Source organism: Lactuca virosa, chromosome 9, assembly GCF_052849685.1.
Source record: "Lactuca virosa cultivar CGN04683 chromosome 9, Lactuca_virosa_CGN04683_v6, whole genome shotgun sequence".
In the NCBI taxonomy this organism is placed as follows: domain Eukaryota; kingdom Viridiplantae; phylum Streptophyta; class Magnoliopsida; order Asterales; family Asteraceae; genus Lactuca; species Lactuca virosa.
Window position 1 is genome coordinate 227,809,585 of NC_136434.1, and position 20,884 is coordinate 227,830,468.

A 20,884-nucleotide genomic window follows, 5' to 3' on the forward strand; every position below is an offset into this window, starting at 1 on the left:
TAGATTTGGTCCAGTATCTTACTACCTCGAGAATTCAATAAAATACACCCTACCTTCCACGTCTTTAACTTGAAAAGTGTTTGTCCGACAAGACTTTAGATATCCCACTTGATTAGATCGAGGTAAACGAGAGCCTTAACTTTGTGGAAGAATCCGTAGAAATCCTAGACATTGAAGTTGATAGGACTAATCAAATCCCTATCCCGATAGTGAGGGTCCGCTCAAGTGCATAGCGAGGACCCAAATTCACTTAGGAGCGTGAGGATCATCAGAAACATAAGTATCCACCTCTTTTCCTTTAGTCCATGTGTATACCTTAGACTTAATTTCTGGACGAAATTCCCTTTAAGAAGTGAATCAAGTTGAACCGAGAACCCATGTGTGTCCACGATCCGTTACCTTAAGCCTAGATTCTATTTGAGAGTTATAACCAACTTTGAGGAAATGGAAAAAAGCTTAGATCCGGACCTATTACAAGGACATGGTTCCAGATCTAGACCTTCTTAGGTCCTAAATATCATAAAGTTGCACCTTTTATTAAGTTCATTCCCTCTCCATGCATGAAAACCTTGTTGAAGGTTAGTTTTGGTATTATGGCCATGTGAGGCCTTGCATGCACTTAAATTTTGCAACTGTATGTGTTATCCACACTAGTAGAGGATAGATCTAAAGTTTGGGACCTTGAGTTCCACTGGAAAAGGCCGTAAACATAATGGACTAAGGGAACTCGGTGAGTCGTGCAAGAGACTCGGCGAGTCGAGAGGGTTTTATCGTTCACGGCCAAGGGTTTACGGTCAAGGGTGTTCGGTTGGTGGTTTACGGCCGTGAACATAAAGGAACTCGACGATGCGATCGGGTGACTTGGCGAGTCGTGAGTTAAGTAGGGAACCGGCGAGTGACTGATTGTAATCGACGAGTCAAGGTCAATATGGACTGTTGACCTCGACTATAGACCTTGACTTGGACCAGGGTTGACCATGGGGGTAATTATGGGATATTGATGAGTTATTTACTCATTGATTATAGATAGTTTGGGAGGAGCAGCGTGTGATATATCTGACTTCAGTTTGCCAGTTCAGCCCTTGAGAGGTGAGTCTTCTCACCATACCCATGGGTCTAAGGCACCAAGGACGACCCATTATGTGATTATGATATATGTGTGTTTTGGTATGTCGTGTGAATGTGTGTTTTCATGGAAGACCTCGGGGGGAGCCTGTGGCATTGGATGTAAGACCATGCGGGGTAGCCCATGGCTGTCCTAGGTAAATACCATGTGGGGTAGCCCATGGCATTGGATGTAAGACCATGTGGGGTAGCTCATGGCTGCCCTAGGTAAAGACCATGTGGGGTAGCCCATGTCATTCTTATAGGTTTTATGTATGCATGGCTTATGTGATATGTGTGTAGCTTTATTTAGCTAACAGGATATGTGTATGTGTATTGTGTGTGGTATGCTCTGGGGAACTCACTAAGCATTTCACTTACAGGTTGTTGATTTGTTTAAGGTACATCTGAGCCCAAGGGCAAGGGCAAAGCTTGATGGCGCGGCGTGCACTCTCTCTCAGGCGACTTTATGGGACACTTTGATATTTGAAATAAAGTTGTAATGAATATGGATTTGAAACAATTGTTTTGGAATTTCTTGATTTATGGAAATGTGTTTGGATAATTAAAAATGAAAAAGTTCTTTGAAAAATTAGGTCGTTACAAGTTGGTATTAGAGCCTTGGTTTGAGGGATTCGGGCACACTCTCGGGTGTGTCAAGACTCAAACTAAGGAAATGATAACTGTTTTCAAAATAAAAGTTAAAAACTTTTAAGAAATGAAAAGAAGATTGTGCAACGCGCGCGATCGGCCGAGCCAAGTAAGTAGTTCCCAATGTGTTAGCCATGTTATACTGATAGTTGAGCTTGATGATCGTATGAGATTTGCTATGTGTATGCTTTTAAAATTGTGTACGGTTAGGAGCTTATAGCCTCAGAATGATTGATTTGGCCTTATTTCCTGTTCCTTGTTTGGTTGTGGTCCTAGGGTAGAATCTTTTATTCGAAAGTCTATTTGATCCTTTTTTGTGTATAATTGTCATGCATAAAGGCAACATGTTATGATTGGTCTGATTGATATGGGTAGAGCAAATCTTAGGACAACCTAGGATTTGGGTTATGCGGTGGATTGTGGTATATGATTTGTTTTGGGATGAATTGGAGCTATCAGGTAGAGCTTTGGGGAAAGGCACAGGTAGGTGTGGAAGGTAGTATTGGGCTCGTACTACTGAAAACACAGGACCTATGCCCGAACCAATGCAATATCTGATCACTCTAAGGAGGACCGATGTGGGAAGATCCCCTTTATAGATGTCCTGACTTATGAGATTTCAGTTCAGCATGGTGGTGACACGATTCGGGACAGGGGGATCAGGATCAGGATCGGGGTCGTGGTCGGGGTCTGGGTCTAGGGACAAACGCAGAGTAAATTATGGAATCATTTCCACAATGAAAGCCAGAAAGTGTTTGGCCAAGGGATGTACATCATATCTAGCATTTGTGATCGATGCAAAGAAGGAGAAAAAGGAGGTGCATAATATATCAGTGGTGTGTGATTATCCAGAAGTATTTCCCGAAGATCTTCCTGGATTACCGCCTGATAGACAAGTGGAGTTCAGAATAGACTTGTTACCAGGAACGACGCCAATAGGAAAAGCACCATACCGATTAGCACCAACAGAGATGAAGGAGCTTATGACACAACTTCAGGAATTATTGGACAAAGGTTTCATTAGACCTAGTTCGCCACCCTGGGAGCTCCGGTGTTATTCGTAAAGAAGAAGGACGGGAGAATGAGAATGTGCATAGATTACAGAGAGCTGAATAAGGCAACGATAAAGAATAAATATCCACTGCCAAGGATTGATGACCTGTTCGATCAGCTGCAAGGCTCAAGCTATTTTTCAAAGATCGACCTAAGGTCAGGATATCATCAACTAAAGGTGAGAGAGCAGGATATCAAGAAGACTGCATTCAGAACACGATATGGACACTACGAGTTTTTGGTTATGTCATTTGGACTAACCAATGCTCCAGCAGCATTCATGGATTTGATGAATAGGGTTTGTAAACCATTCCTCGATAAATCCGTGATAGTGTTCATAGATGACATTCTGATTTACTCGAAAAGCCAAGAGGAGCATGGCAAACACTTGCGAGAAGTGTTAGAAGTCTTAAATAAGGAGAAGTTGTATTCAAAGTTCTCCAAATGTGATTTTTGGATTCAAGAAGTCCAATTCTTGGGTCACTTGGCCAACCAAGAAGGGATAATAGTTGATCCAGCAAAGATTGAAGCTGTGATGAAGTGGGAGCAACCAAAAAGTCCCACGGAGATCCGAAGCTTTCTAGGATTAGTTGGATATTACCGAAGGTTTATCCAAGGCTTTTCTTCGATCGCTACTCCATTAACATCTTTGACCCACAAAGGAACTATTTATACTTGGAGTGATAAGCACAAAGAAGCATTCGAGTTGCTAAAGAAGAAATTATGTGAAGCACCGATTCTTTCTCTACCCGACGGAGTTGAAGACTTCGCTGTTTATAGCGATGCGTCTGGTGTTGGGTTGGGTTGTGTTTTGACCCAAAGAGAAAAGGTGATAGCGTATGCATCTCGACAGTTGAAAGAGCATGAAAAGAACTACCCCACTCATGATCTGGAGTTGGCAGTGGTAGTATTTGCTCTAAAGATATGGAGGCATTACCTCTATGGCACGAAGTGAAAACTTTTCACTGATCATATGAGTCTCCAATATCTCTTTAATCAGAAGAATTGAATATGAGGCAAAGACGTTGGCTAGAGTTACTCAAGGAATACGACTGTGAGTTACTTTACTACCCCGGTAAAGCCAATGTTGTTGCGGATGCTCTCAGTCAGAAAGTCAATCTTGAAAGAAAAAGGCCAAGGGGATTGAGAATAGAAGTTGTCTCGACAATTGTGGAAAGTATAAATATATCTCAAGAAGAGGCTTCAGAGAAGAATGACCGAAAGGAAGAACGTTTGGGCAAAACGTTAGTTTTCGGTATAAACAGTCACGGACTGAAGGTCTTCCAGGATCGGATTTGGGTACTTAAAACAAGAGGATTAAGAGATCTTCTGATGGAAGAAGCTCACAAAACCATGTACTCAATTCATCCCGGCAGCACTAAAATGTATAGGGACCTAAAACCCTATTACTGGTGGCCGACGATGAAGCTTGATGTTGCAAAGTATGTGGCCGAGTGTGTGACATGTGCGAGAGTGAAGGCACAAAATCAGAAACCATATGGGATTTTAGAACCTTTACTTGTACCCATGGGTAACTGGGAAGACATCACTGTGGATTTTGTCACTAAACTGCCCAGAACAAAGAACGGTCACGACATGATTTGGGTGGTCGTGGATCGCTTCACTAAGAGTGCACACTTCATAGTTGCCAATGAGAAATGGTCTATGGATAAGCTTGCGAATTCTTACGTGAAGGAAATTATGAGGCTTCACGGTGTTCCCTTAACGATTGTATTGGATCGTGACAGCCGTTTCACCTCAAGGTTTTGGAGAAGTCTACAAGAGGAATTGGGTACCAAGTTGTGTTTGAGTACAGCTTACCATCCACAGACTGATGGTCAGAGCGAACGAACGATACAAACACTTGAAGATATGCTGAGAGCATGTACCATGGAATTCCAAGGTAACTGGGATGAGCATTACCTTTGGTAGAATTTTCCTACATAATAGTTTCCAATCGAGCATTAAAATGGCACCTTATCAAGCTTTGTACGGACAGAAGTGTCGTACGCCGTCTTGTTGGCTTAAGGCTGGGGAAAAGCAGTTTATGGGACCTGAGATAATCCATCAGACTGCTGAAAAGTTGAAAGTGATTAGGGAGAGAATGTTAGCAGCTCAGGATCGTCAAAAGAGCTATGCTGACAAGAAAAGACGACCGATAACTTTTGAAGTTGGAGATTCGGTTTTTCTTAAAGTCTCGACGTGGAAGAGACTTATAAGATTTGGAAAAAGGGGAAAGTTGAGTCCAAGGTTTATTGGACCATTTAAAGTTCTTCAGAAGATTAGGAACCAAGCTTACAAGCTCGAATTGCCCGAAGAAATGGATGGTATTCATAACACCTTCCATGTGTGTTATCTGAGAAAGTTCATGAGAGAAGTTCCCGACATAATTCCAATCTCAGAGTTAAGAATGGATGAGAATAAGAGGCTGATTGAAGAGCCCGAGGCAATTGTTGATCGTAAGACTAAGAAATTACGATGCAAGATGGTCGATATAGTGCTTGTGCGTTGGAAACATACGAATGGGCCAAATCTCACCTAGGAAACGGAGAGTGACATGATGAGTCGCTACCCGCATTTGTTTGCTGATGTGTGATTCCGGGGACGGAATTATCCTAAGGGGGAGAGAATTGCAATGCCCATGTTTCTAGGCTAGGCATTAATATTGACGTAATAGTCTAGGTTAACCTTTGTAACTCATTTTGAAGTAATAAAGAGTAATTATGTGAATATTATGTGAATTATGTGCTTATCTGCTTAATTATTATGATTAATGAATTAAGAATAAAAAACAAGCGTCGAAAATAAATATTAGATAAAGCCAATATCTATTAAGAAAGTTGTAGTGGCCGAAACAAGGATTCCGGAGATATAAAGAATACCGAAATCCGAGTTATAACGAAGAAGTTATGACCTGTCAAAGTTCCGCGACAGCACCGGTACGCCACTGCGTGACTAAATAGTGAATTTACGATAGAGCGATTTTTAGCCTTAGCGATCTAAATAAAAGTCGTAGTATTCGTTAAACCGAGAATTTTCATAAAAAGAACGTCCAAATCTGACTTCGTATGAGGAAGTTATGATTTTTCTAAGTTTCAGCTTAACAGTAGACAACTAAAAACTCGAATTTTAGATCGAGTGATTTGTAGCCGACACAACCTAAACGAGAATCGAAGGTCTCGTCAATAGTAGTACAACGGTAAAAAGACAGACGAAAACGGAATTCGGATGAAGAAGTTATGAATTTTTAACAGACTTTTCCTGTCCCGGCCCGTTAAAAATATAATATAAAAAATGAAGTCAAAATTAGCCGACGGAGTCTAAACGAAAGTTGTAGAGTATATTCTCGCCTACGCGTGGATATAAAGAACGTAAAAAACGGAGTTCGTACACAAAAGATATGAATTTTCGAAGTTTTTAAATAAAAATAAATGAAAATTCGAAGCCTTATCCGAAGGGTACGCCCAGCGTACTTAGTTTCGTACGCCCAGCGTACTTCGCACTTGCAGGGCCTCGGATCAGCCACGTCGCCGGTCTTCGCTCGAATGCCACGTATCGGATAAGATTGACACGTTCGAGACCCAGGTTCCGATCAGAGGACACGCCTCGCATGTACGCCCCGCGTAGATGGCCGCCTCGCAGTACGCCCAGCGTACAGAGGACTTACGCTTAGCGTAGTCAGCAGCTTCGGTCCCCTATAAATAGAGACCGAGGGTCTCCGGATTTATGTGACATTTTTTGATCTCTTTCACCCTTTTTCACATTTTTAACCCACTTTTAACCCTCCGAAGTCCCGGTATCATCCCCGACACCCGAAGCAAGTCCCGACGCACCGAAGTTCCCGAGAAAATTATATTTGCAAGCCAAAACTCTGCCTGTGTAAGGCCGGTTTTTCATTAAAAAGCTCCTGGTTTCATCGAAAACGATCGTTTTAGGAAACGAAGTGCTGCCCGATTATCGTTAAATCAAGTGAGTGTACAGTCACTTTCATCTTACACATAGATATGAAGTATTTTATATAAAATACGTGCTATGTGAATATATATATTGTTTATTTATTTGAGATGGATGATGAATGAATGATTTATACAGGTTTTTAAATAAATTAAAATGTATTTGTATTTTTATCTACAAAAATGTTGGGTAAAACATGGGTAGATAGTTGATGTGTGATGAAATAAAATGATGAGAGGCCTCGATGTTATTGTGATCCAGTCATCTAGCGGAGTATGGATGACGACCACATACTTTTCTAGATAGTCCTGTGGAACGCTGGCAGGCTCGCACCCTGTAGGTGTTAATGAGCTTGGGTGTTCATTTGTTGTACTCCATCCCCCACATGGTTGCCTTATTTGACATAAATTGTTGGGAAACCCCCAAAGCAGTGTTGTCGCCCCGATGAAAATCCTTAGACTAGGTCCCTTGTGATAGTTGTTTTAGGGACGTGAAGTGAGGATAACGGGAATGGGTAATCGGTTTATTGTTGTTTGATGAAATTAATAAATTTATTTATTGTGGGTTGAAAACCCAATATGCTCACCAGGCTCCCAAGCCTGACCCACTCAGTTTTCTTTGTATTACAGGTAGTGGCGCGAGAGCATAAGTTAAACGACTTATCAAGATATTTTGATTATAGGCCTGTAGTGTATATAACTGTTGTAAGGCTTATAATGTGCCGTTTATGCTTTTGGTCTATATCGGAACATGACATCCCGAGTTTTGTTATATAATGAAAATACATTTCTTTAAGAAATGCTTTGGTAAATCTTATTTTATCATATTTCATTTTGGGAACAAATTCCGCAACTCTTTTAATCAAAGGATTACTCTGAAATTATTTTAAAAGCATAAATTAAACCGGTCTTTTCTGGCCGTGAATTTGGGGATGTCACATGAAATGAGACGGACCCAATATCATTCCATGCTGAGGGATGATATCCGGGAGTTTGTGAGCTTTACGGGGTGCAAAACCCTGAACGAGATGGTGGAGAAGGCCCGTGAGAGGGAAATGGAGTTGGATTCCCGCACGAAGCGGAAGACTGAGCAGGTGCAGGCAGCAGGGGCTCAGGCTAAGAAGCCTAAGACCTCTGATTCTTCGGGTAGAGGCCAACAGGGCCGGGGCCGATGTGCCAAGTGCGGGAGGTTTCATAGTGGGGAGTGTCGGATGGCTGGGATATCGGGATGTTACTCGTGTGGTCAGCAGGGCCACGTGAGCAGGGATTGCCCCAAGAAGGGCTTGATATGCTTTCACTACAACCAGACTGGCCATAAAAAGGCCGATTGTCCGAGGTTGCAGGGAGGGGGAGGAGCAGTGGTGACGCCCGCGCCCGCCACAATGAGGATCACAGATGGCCACCCTGCTAAGGCGGATGCTCCAGCGGTGAGGAGCTGCGCCTTCCAGCTGACTAGCGAAGAGGCTCGAGCAATGCCAGATGTTGTAGCTGGTACGTACCTAATATTCCCTGCTTATATTACTTTTGTATGACTTATGTGTGATATATGCTTGCATAGGGACCTTTTTGGTCAATGGTATGTCTGCTCATGTCTTGTTTGATTCGGGTGCTACCCGATCGTTTGTGTCACTTGCACTTGCAAGAAGTTTCGAGACGCGCCGGGAACCTTAGGTTCCCCGCTTGAGGTAGAGATTGCTGACGATCGCACCGTTAGTGCTGCGAGGGTATATCAGGCCTGTGTCCTGAATGTGTTAGGCGAGAGGTTCCGCGTAGATCTAGTTCCGATACTGTTGCGAGGATTGAAAGTGATTGTCGGGATGGACTGGTTGGGGGCCAACGGGGCCATGATTGATTGCGAGCGCCAGTTGGTCAGGGTTCGATCCCCAGGTGGGGGAGAACTGGTTATTCATGGTGAGAGGGCCTCGCAGGGACCGACCCTCTGATCGGCTGCGATGGCCAGGAGGTTTTTACAGCAGGGTTGTTCGGGATTTCTGGCTTATATCTCGGATACAAGGGTAGAGATCACAAAGGATGTAGGCAGCGTGCCGGTTGTTCAGGACTTTCGGGATGTTTTCCCTGAAGAGTTACCAGGAGTGCCACCGGAGAGGCAGGTGGAGTTTCGCATCGATTTGGTGCCGGGTGCCGCTCCGATAGCAAAGGCACCATATCGGTTGGCACCACCCGAGATGCAGGAGTTATCTACACAACTTCAAGAGCTGTTAGACCGAGGGTTCATTCGTCCGAGCAGTTCCCCGTGGGGAGCACCAATTCTTTTCGTGAAAAAGAAGGATGGAACCCACAGGATGTGTATCGATTATAGGGAACTAAACAAGTTAACGGTGAAGAACCGTTATCTGTTGCCAAGGATTGATGATTTGTTTGATCAGCTGCAGGGTGCGTCTTGGTTTTACAAGATTGATCTTCGGTCAGGATACCATCAGATGAGGATTCGGGATGAGGATAGACCGAAGACGGATTTCAGGACTCGGTATGGGCATTATGAGTTTGTGGTGATGCCGTTTGGGCTCACCAATGCCCCTGCAGCACTCATGGATCTTATAAACAGGGTGTGCAGACCGATGTTGGATCGGTCAGTGATCGTTTTTATTGATGATATCCTGGTCTATTCTAAGAACAGGGAGCAGCATGAGCAGCATCTGAGGGAGGTATTAGAGACCCTGAGGGCGGAGAAACTTTATGCGAAGTTCTCTAAGTGTGATTTCTGGCTGCGGGAAGTACAGTTTTTGGGGCATGTCATCAATCAGGAGGGTATTTCGGTTGATCCAGCCAAGGTTGAGGCTGTAATGTAGTGGGACGTACCGAGGAATGCATCAGAGATTCGTAGCTTCTTGGGTTTAGCGAGCTACTATCGGAGATTTATCTAGGATTTCTCCAAGATTGTTGTGCCATTGACCCGTCTCACCAAGGAGAATGTGACGTTTCGGTGGGGTGCGGATCAACAGATGGCTTTTGAGACCCTGAGACGGAGGTTATGCGAGGCTCCGATTCTAGTACTACCGGAGGGATTAGATGAACTGGTGGTGTACTGTGACGCATCGATTTCAGGGTTAGGTGCGGTACTGATGCAGAGAGGGCACGTGATAGCATACGCCTCACGACAGTTGAAGCCGAATGAGGCAAATTACCCTACTCACAATCTGGAACTGGGGGCCGTGGTGTTTTCCCTCAAAATTTGGAGGCATTACTTGTATGGATTGCGGTGTACCATTTACACCGACCACAAGAGTCTGAAGTATTTGATGGACCAACAAAATCTCAACATGCGGCAGAGAATGTGGTTGGACGTGCTAAAAGACTATGATTGCAAGATTCTATACCACCCAAGGAAGGCCAACGTAGTGGCCGACGCTCTAAGCCGTAAGACGGCAGGTTCCCCGATTGGGAATATGTGTTTGAGGATGGCGGTGATCTCTCCATTGTTGGAGATGATCAAAGAGGCTCAGGTTGAGGGAGTGAAGAAAGAGAATTGGAAGATAGAGAGGATTCGAGGACAGTATCCTTTGTTTGTTAAGGATAGTCGAGGCCTATTGACGCAGTGTGGTCGGGTGTGGGTACCGACGACTGGGGGAGTGAGACAAATGATATTGGAGGAAGCGCATAAGTCCAGGTTCTCTATACATCCAGGAGCTACGAAAATGTATAGGGACTTGAGGCTGAGTTATTGGTGGCCCTGCATGAAGCGGGAAATTGCATGGTTTGTAGAACGGTGCTTGACCTGCAAGAAGGTCAAGGCTGAGCATCAGCGGCCTCATGGTAAGGTCCAGCCGCTACCCATTCCCATGTGGAAGTAGGAGGAGATCATGATGGAGTTCATTACGAAGTTTCCAAGGACGGCGAGGGGTGTGGATGCCATATGGGTGATTGTGGATAGACTGACGAAGAGTGCCCATTTCATTCCGATATCCGAAAGTATATCCACAGAGAAGTTGGCAGATATTTACGTGCGTGAGGTGGTGGCTAGGCACGGGGTGCCTGTGTCGGTAGTTTCTCACCGTGATGTTCGGTTTACATCTAGGTTCTGGAAGAAATTCCACGAGGAGCTGGGCACTCGGCTGCACTTTAGCACGGCGTATCACCCCCAGACTGACGGTCAGAGCGAGAGGACGATTCAGACGCTGGAGGATATGCTACGGGCATGCGTGTTGGATTTTGGAGGGAGTTGGGATACGTATCTTCCACTGGCAGAATTTTCGTACAATAACAGTTATCATGCCAATATCGAGCGAGCCCCGTTTAAAATGTTATATGGTCGAAGGTGCAGGACCCCGGTTTGTTGGGATGAGGTTGGACACCGGGTCATGGGAAGCACTGAAGTAGTGCTCAAGACTACTGGGTTGATTTAGCAGGTGCGCGACCGGTTGCGGGTCGCACAGAGCCGTCAGAAAAGCTATGCTGATCGACGACGATCAGACCTTGAGTTTCAGGTGGGGGATTTCGTGTTGCTGAAGGTGTTACCCTGGAAAGGGATCATCAGGTTTCGGAAGAGGGGCAAGTTGGGGCCTCGGTATATAGGCTCGTTCAGGATCACGACCCGGGTGTGCAAAGTGGCATATCGCTTGGATCTGTCAGAGGAGCTTAGCCAGATTCACAACACATTCCATGTGTCGCAACTTCAGAAGTGTGTCACAGACGAGGCTGCGGTTGTCTCATTGAGTGATATCTAGGTGGATGAGAGCTTGAACTACATCGAGACGCCCGTTGCCATCTTGGATAAGAAGACGAAGGTTCTTCGGAATAAGGATGTAAGACTGGTGAAAGTGCAATGGCAGCATCGGAAGGGTTCTGAGTGGACTTGGGAACCGGATGAGGAGATGCGAGAGCATTACCCTGATTTATTTGGGTCAGCAGACTTCGAGGACGAAGTCTAGTTCAAGTGGGGGAGACTTGTAACACCCGTTTCGAGTATTGGTTGGAATTTTGCTATTGTAGGGTGTTGGTGCATGAACTCAACGAGTTGGGAGCTCGACGAGAATGAGTTGGGAGCCCAACTCGTCGAGTAGAGTCGTGATATCATGGAACGCGGGACGGGACCGACTCGGCGAGTCCGAGCTGTTTAAAGAAAACCCTAAATTTTGGGGTTTGCCCCCTATATAAAAGACATTATACGCCTTTGTAGCCTCCCTTAACGTCATAAGAGATCGTTTACGGCCGCAAACACTTGGGTGTGTGAAGTAAGAGCTTTAGGAGCTTAAACCTTGGGATTGTGGAAGGAATTCCAACCTTGAAGAAGAAGTATCAAGGGGAAAACACTAGATCTAGCATCTAGTTCGTCTTGGGTATTGAATTGAGGTATGAATCTGTTACCTTAAGCCTAGATTCTATTTGAGAGTTATAACCAACTTTGAGGAAATGGAAGCAAGCTTAGATCTGGACCTATCACAAGGATATGGTTCCAGATCTGGACCTTCTTAGGTCCCAAATATCATAAAGTTGCACCTTTTATTAAGCTCATTACCTCTCCATGCATGAAAACCTTGTTGAAGGTTAGCTTTGGTGTTATAGCCATGTGAGGCCTTGCATGCACGTAAAGTTTGCAACTTTACGTGTTATCCACACTAGTAGAGGATAAATCTGAAGTTTGGTACCTTGAGTTCCACTGGAAAAGGCCATAAACATAATGGACTAAGGGAACTCGGCGAGTCGTGCAAGAGACTCGGCGAGTCGACAGAGTTTTTTTGTTCATGGCCAAGGGTTTACGGTCAAGGGTGTTCGGTTGGTGGTTTACGACCGTGAACATAAAGGAACTCGACGAGTCGATCGGGTGACTCGGCGAGTCAATGAGTTAAGTAGGGACCCGTCGAGTGACTGATTGTACTCGACGAGTCAAGGTCAATATGGACTGTTGACCTCGACTATAGACCTTGACTTGGACCAGGGTTGACCATGGGGGTAATTATGGGATATTGCTGAGTTATTTACTCATTGATTATAGATAGTTTGGGAGGAGCAACGTGGGATATATCTGACTTCAGTTTGCCAGTTCAGCCCTTGAGAGGTGAGTCTTCTCACCATACCCATGGGTCTAAGGCACCAAGGCCGGCCCATTATGTGATTATGATATATGTGTGTTTTGGTATGTCATGTGAATGTGTGTTTGCATGGAAGACCTCGGGGGGAGCCTGTGGCATTGGATGTAAGACCATGTGGGGTAGCCCATGGCTGTCCTAGGTAAAGACCATGTGGGGTAGCCCATGGATGTCCTAGGTAAAGACCATGTGGGGTAGCCCATGACATTCTTACAGGTTTTATGTATGCATGGCTTATGTGATATGTGTGTAGCTTTAATTAGCTAACAGGATATGTGTATGTGTATTGTGTGTGGTATGCTCTGGGGAACTCATGTAACACCAGTCAAAATAGGTCAATAACAATCACATGTGATTATGCCAATCATGTAATGTGATTTTGTTAAACTAGTAATATGATAAACTTACTATGTAATTCATGTTAAAGTATGAACTTTCATACATAATTTATGATACAACTCAAAGTATACGTCCATACGATTCCAAAGTTATAGAGAACGTCTAAATCTGACTTCGCGTGAAGAAGTTATGATAAACCCCAACACTATAAATCTCTATAATAATAGGAATTTAAAATAGACTTATAATTAGCTATTGGAGTCTAAAAGAGAGTTGTAGTACTCGGAATTACCTACGCGTGCATATAAAGAACGCCGAATACGGAGCTCGTATGCAAAAGTTATGGCCTTCTGAAGATGTAGCTGTCTAAGAGCATGACACGTGGCAGAAAACCGTAGATGTCTGGATTCACGACGTGAACATTAAATTCACGACGTGAAAGTTGTCCAGGACACATTTTGGAGCTAGAAAACACGTGCGAAGTCTACGGGAATGAGGTGTTCAATCCTCACGACGTGAACATCAAATTTACGACGTGAAACTAGAATCGTGACACCTTCCGAAGCTAGGACGCAAATGGAAAGTCTACGACATGACTCATCTCAAATTCATGACGTGAACTTGTCTTGGACAGCCTATAAATAGCAAGTCCGACCTCCTCTCTCCTTACACCATTTCTTTTCTCTCCTCTGTCCTTTGCTGAAGCCATCTTGCATCCCGAGCCCGATGATCGCGAACCGTTGAATGTTTTCAGTTAGATACTGTCAAAGCACGCTAGTAAAGTGAGTTTCACGTCCCCACTTTCTAATATTTTCGGGGGAAAACGCATGCTAAATATTGTATATACGTTACTATTATGTCTATATGATAGTATATTAGTATCAACGTAGATAGTTATAATAACCGGGATGTAGTTGTTCTAAATATAATATTTTGAATATATACAACTATTATCAACTTGTTAGCATGTTCTTGTACTAATGTAGATCTTCAGTTATACTTAGTATTCTGTATATATGTTGTGTGCGATATAGTTCCAGAGTTGTACTCGGAAGTTCTATATGTTAATTGATAGGTACGTTGTTATTGTTGGTTTTATGTCAAGATAAAACTAGAAACGTTATATGTTGTTATTGTTGGATAAAACCTATTATGTTATTAATATAACCCTGAAGGTATATTCAGGAGTTCTATATATACTTGTTAAGTATGTTGCTATTATTGGTTTTATGTCAAGATAAAACCTGGTTTTAACTCAAAGTTATAGCTATTATATTGCCTAAGTATTATAAATATTAGGAGTAATGTTTAAAGCATAGTCTAATAACTTAGGGTTTTAGACACGAATATGATTTTACTACTAGAACTAACGGAACTCGACAAGTCTACATGAGTTATTGTATTCATCAACTAAGATTGGAAATCTTAGGGAAAATCCTCTGACCTGTAACCGCTAATCGCGTGTGAGCGAGGAGGTCGTGTATGAATAAGATACGGGTTGACAACCCCACTCGTGGTTGCTAGCTACAACACAACGGTTTGCGAGTGACGAACTGTCCTTTTATTTGTTTATTATTCCGACGTTGATGAAGCGTGTGGAACTTATCTTAAGATGCGAAACTTGTAGCATCAAGCAGAGGTTTGAAACTAGTCATATAGCCGCGGTTACGGACTCATGGTAGCAAATTGTTAAAAGCATTATACTTTGTCGTTATACAAGTATTAATGTTAAGTATAAGTTTCCCAAACACTTATACTCTAAGTACAAGAAACTGGTAGGTATACTACTTGTATGTTAAGTAGATAATTATACCTAACACACATACTCGTATAGAATTGAAATAGATTTATACGTAGCGGTTTTACTCGTATAGAATTGAAATAGATTTATACGTAGCAGGTTTTACTCGTATAGAATTGAAATAGATTTATACGTAGTGGTTTTTACTCGTATAGAATTGAAATAAGATTTATATGTAGCAACTTTCGTTTGTATGGAATTACAAACACTTATATTCATAGTATATGAGACTTATAGGTATATACTTATTTGGTAAGTAAACTTTTATACTTAGGATATATACATTAAACGTTGGAGAGTCAAAATGATACTTTCAAAACTATACTTTTGAACTTGGAAAATGTATTATTTTTATATGGAGTCAAAACCTGTGGACTCACCAACTTTATGTTGACGTATTTTAAAATGCATGTGTTTTCAGGAAGTTGATAACTATGATACAAGGAATGACGTTACACTGCCCGGTGTTTCCACCGACGGCTTGGGGTGTGACAACTCACTAAGCATTTCGCTTACAGGTTGTTGACTTGTTTCAGGGACATCTGAGCCCAAGGGAAAGAGCAAAGTTTGATGGCGCGGCGTGCACTCTCTCTCAGGCGACTTTATGGGACACTCTGATATTTGAAAATAAAGTTGTAATGAATATGGATTTGAAACAATTTTTTTGGAATTTCTTGATTTATGGAAATGTGTTTGGATAATTAAAAATGAAAAAGTTCTTTGAAAAATTGGGTCGTTACAATAACAATCGTAAACTATTTGAATAAATTTTGTTATTTATACAAGATTTCCTTGTATTTTACTTGTATTTCCCCCCTAAAACATTATAAAAATAGTTAAAATATAGGGGTATAAACTCACCTGATAAGTGGTGATTTGAGCAGCGTTTCGTTTCTAGAAATGATTTTCCTTGACAAAACCGTGAGTTTCTGATGAAAAACCGGGCTTTATGCGGGTAGAGTTTCGACTGAAAAAGATTATTTTCTCAAGAATTTTGGGGCTTCGGGGCTTGCTTCAGGTGGTAAGGAGGTTCCCGGGACTTCGGAGGGTTTAGAAAGGCTTAAATGAGTGTTTAAGTGGAGAGAGGATTTGAAAAATGTAAACAAAACTCGGAGGCCTCGCATCCTATTTATAGGAGGGGTCTGGTCCTCGGTACGTTGGGCGTAATATTCATGTACGTTGGGCGTACAACTAAAAACCTCAGTACGCTGGGCGTACGTCTTGTACGCGGGGCGTACTAGTTTGAGTCTTATCCGATCTTCGGACGTGGCGAGGCTACGAGGTACGCGTCGAGGCTAGAAAGATTACGCCGGGCGTAATCTTTTCGTACGCGGGGCGTAGTTGCTACCTGGCTTTGGATGTGTTGATTGAGCAAGACATGTGTCGCATGCGAAGAAATAGGCGACGTGGTTAATCCGAGGCCTAGCTTCCGAGTACGCTGGGCGTACTTCTCTTTTCCAAACTTCAAAAATTCATATTTTTCGCATACGAACTCCGTTTTTGATGTTCTTTATATCCACGCGTAGGTGAGACTATGCTCTACAACGTTCGTTTAGACTTCTTCAGCTAATTTTGACTTTATTTTTAAAGTTATATTTTTAACAGGCTGGGATAGGAAAAGTCCGTTAAAAATTCATAACTTCTTTATCCGACGTCCGTTTTCGTCTGTCTTTTTACCGTTGGATTTCTTTTGATAAGATCTCCGATTCTCGTTTAGGTTGTGTTGGCCAAAAGTTGCTCGATCTTTAATTCGAAATTTGGGTTGTATACTGCTATGCCGAATCTTAGAAAAATCATAACTTCCTCATACGAAGTCAGATTTGGACTGTCTTTTTATGGATGTTCTCGTTTTAACGAATTCTACGACTTTCATTTTGATTGTTAAGGCTAAAAAGCATTCGATTGTAAACTCACTTTTTACGTCACACAGCGTTGTGTCGGTTCTGTCGCGAAACTTCGATAGGTCATAACTTCTTCGTTATAACTTAGATTTCGGTATTCTTTATATATTCGGAATCCTTGACATGATTACTATCACTTTATTCATTGATATTGGGTTTATTTAACATTTTATTTTTAACGTGAAATAATGGGTTGTTACACCAACCCAACGAAGCATGTAAACATACAAGTAACAAGCAAGACATTACTAGTGTGACATACCATGTCATAAGTAATATAGTGAGAAGACTCACCTAAATCAAACAGTTGAATCAAAATAGTCGAATTCCCAAAGAATCAACTACACGAACTGCCTAACCTTTCATATGCTAAAACTCAGTCTGTTACTCGAAATCTCCCATTTAACCAAAAGTCAAACCGGTCAAAAGTCAATGGTCAACAAAAGTCAACGGTCTTCATGCCGTGAATAGCTTCGGATCACTCCGAGATCACGACAAAGATAGTCGTGAACGCCCCCGAGGTCGCACCGTGACCCTAGGTCAGCCGTGTCGTGATTTCCGGCCTAACAACCTTCTTCATTAAGGACTCAATCCTTTAAGTCCAAAACCCCAAATTCTCAGATCTGAATCTTCTAATTGACTTAATGGATAAAATTTCCAACTTTATCCATTATCATGCCTAAATCTCTTCAAAACTTGTAACGTCCCGATTTTTACCATAAATTATTCATTTTTATTTATTCAATTAAATCATAGTATACTTAAAGTATGCAGAAAACATGATGTCAATGCGTGTGTGTACAGTTAAGACTTGGCCTTCTAACGATCCAAAGAAGTATCTGAAAACATTTATAATCAACTGAGTAAGCACGAAGCTTGGTGAGTTCCCCAAAAAACCATATATCACAATACATATACATGCATACAAATACTGGCTCATGACCTTTCGCCAATCCACCAATTGGATCACGACCTTTCACTGATCCATCAATAATACATGTATCTAGACTTACAACCTACTTGCAATTTCGTCATCAACACTCGGGTCTATAGGCTCCTACCATGTCGTTGTTCCGCCATCAACCCCTATTCTAACTGTAACGAATGATTCAAGTATAATAACATTTAAGCACATAGAGGCTATACTTTTGGCTCTACTAGTACATAAACATAGGGACTATACTTCTTACTCTACTAGCTTCAAGTACACTAACATTAAGCACCTAGAGACTATACTACTAGCTCTTATATCCAAACATACATGGATATACATTGTAATACATAGTATAGTGAGATAACTCACCTGGTTGAGGAGGAAGATCCTCGAGAAGCTAGCTCCTGGGCTAATGCTTCAGCTTATCCCTTTTTAACAACCTAAGTACGAATATTATTGGGCTTCAGTATTCGTTTGTATTTATACTATTTTCTGGATTCCTCAACAATCGCAATGAATACATCAAGATCGATCAAATAAGGAACAATCAGATAATATAATATCGGAGGTAGGGTGCGTTTGGTATACATGGTATACTGTTTGGAAATCTCACTTTAAACACCTCACTAAATCTAGCCTAGACATCATTCTCGTACGTAGATCAATCAATAATATGACTAGAATGACTGATAAATCTTATTTATAGATTCATAATAATGACTATGAATATAAATATAAATTACACTTAAAGCATAGTAAGTGCAACTTAACTTACATAAATTTAAAATGAAAATCGGGCTCCTAGATATCTCAGAGTCTCGCTAAAGTACTTCAAAAACTTAGGGAAAATTGGACTCAAGGATGGGAGAGGTAAGAGAGAAAAGAGATGGAAGATGTGAGCAAAAGAGCTGAATTTCGACTTCTATTTATAGGGAAATACAGGGGGTGCGTCGTACCATATAATAAGGCGCGCCGCGTCTTCAGTTGACGCGTCTAGTCTTGGTTGGTGCTACATGTCAGCGTTTCAATGGTCCACGTCACTTGGTCGATGCCGCCTCCGGCCAAGCTACGTGTCATCATATCGCGGCACCACGTGTCCTAATCTCATGGTGCCATATCGACTTGTCGGTTGGAAGACCTGGATCTCACTCGGCTATGTGGTGCACTCCGGTGCTGCTACATCATCGCAAGCAGGTATTTTCTGAATTCTTTGAAAGACCATAACTTTTGCATACAAGCTACTTTTTCGATGTTATTTATATCAACGCATAGTTAATTATGATTACTACAACTTTCCTTTAGACCTTAATAGCTAATTCTCACTCTGTTTTAAATTCATATTTTTATAGAGATTAGACCGTTAAAGTACGAGCGAAAATCATAACTCCTTCATATGAATTCCGTTATCGATTATCTCCATATCGACGGGTTCGTATTTACAAGATTTTCACCTCTTTTTTACATTTTTCTTGGCTAACAATCAACCGATCTAAGATTCAATTTCTATGTCGCACACTGCTGTACTATGTCGCATCGAAACTTTGAAAAATCATAACTTCCTCATACGAAGTCAGATTTGGACGTTCTTTATTTGCATGCTTTCGCTTTTACGATTACTACGGCGTTTGTTTAGATTACTTAGGCTAATAAGCAACCTATCTCTGATTCACTTTTTACGAAACATTGTGTTGTATTGGGCTGAACACGAAAATTCGAAGAATCATAACTTCTTCATACGAAGTCAGAGTTAAGCGTTCTTTACATCTACGGAAATCGTATTGGCGTCTACTACATGATTATGATGATTAATTTGGCTAAAAGCAATATATTTATACTTTGAATTTATAAACAAACGATTATATTAAGTTCTACTATAGAGTAAAAACGGGGTGTTACAAAATTGTAACCCGAAGTTTAAGATGATTATAACTCATGCATGGCTTAAAGGGAATACATGCATACTCATTTTTTCCATCAATAATCAAGTCTATAATTCATAAAATCTAATCATATAGTTATAGAGTTCTCCAAACTTCAAGAATTCCCGCGAAATATACCAAAAGGGATCAAAATGACATAATAAATAGATCTAAGAACTAAAGATAAAGACTGAGACTTTATACTTACAAAGTTCCAGAAATAGGAATACAAAGTTGGATCTAGGCTTGAAACAAGGTTCCTTAGCACCACAATGATCTTCCTTCATCTTCAAGCTTCACGAATCACAAATGGAATTTCAAGAACACAAGAAAGAGATGCTAGGTTTGTAAGAGGATGCTCTCTAATGATGGAAGTCGGTGAAATGACGAAACCCTAGGGGTTAATGCCCTTAAATATGCCCCAAATCCTAAGATATAGGGTTTGGTCCAACAAACCCATTGTGTCGCAAATTCCATTAAGCGTCGCACCGCTACACTCCAAATATCATGACGCTGCCAGCTATACTCTCCAAAACTTAATTAACCTTGAACCAAAGTATTGGAAATACTAACCCAGAAAAATGATGTTACAATCATGTTCTTTTGGGTATTTTTGTTGCCATTTGTACATTTAGGTTGTTTGAATAAAGAAATAACTATAAAATTTTGAAGATTCTGATGATATATATTAAAGTGTAAGGGCTCTCAAGTGTAAAAGTTGACATTCCATGATGAAGTCACAAGGAATTGGACTAACAGGCAATGATTTGTTTCTCATACTTAAGTTCATAAACAGTAGATTAAACTGGTTATATCTTGAAGTTGTATTTGCTCGTCAAAAGTCAAAAGCGGGAGTTTTCTTAGTTCACGGTAAATTATAATGTTGGAATTGAAGATGATAATCTGTTTCTCACACGTGAAATTTAAGTAGCAGGGTCAATGTTTGTGTGAACCGTGAACGCTATTTTGGTTTTGTAAACTAGATTCACAAATTTGGTTTTTTTGTCAAATTGTTTTTTAAGAAGTGTTTTGGTAAAATTAAATTCACTACAGCCCGACTACAAATCATGTGGGCGGTGAAGATGGTGGAGGGAGGAGGGATGGGTGATGGTGTTGGTTGAGGAGACCGTGAGAAAAGAGGAGGGTGATCTGATCGACGGATTGGGAAGAAATGTGTGATAA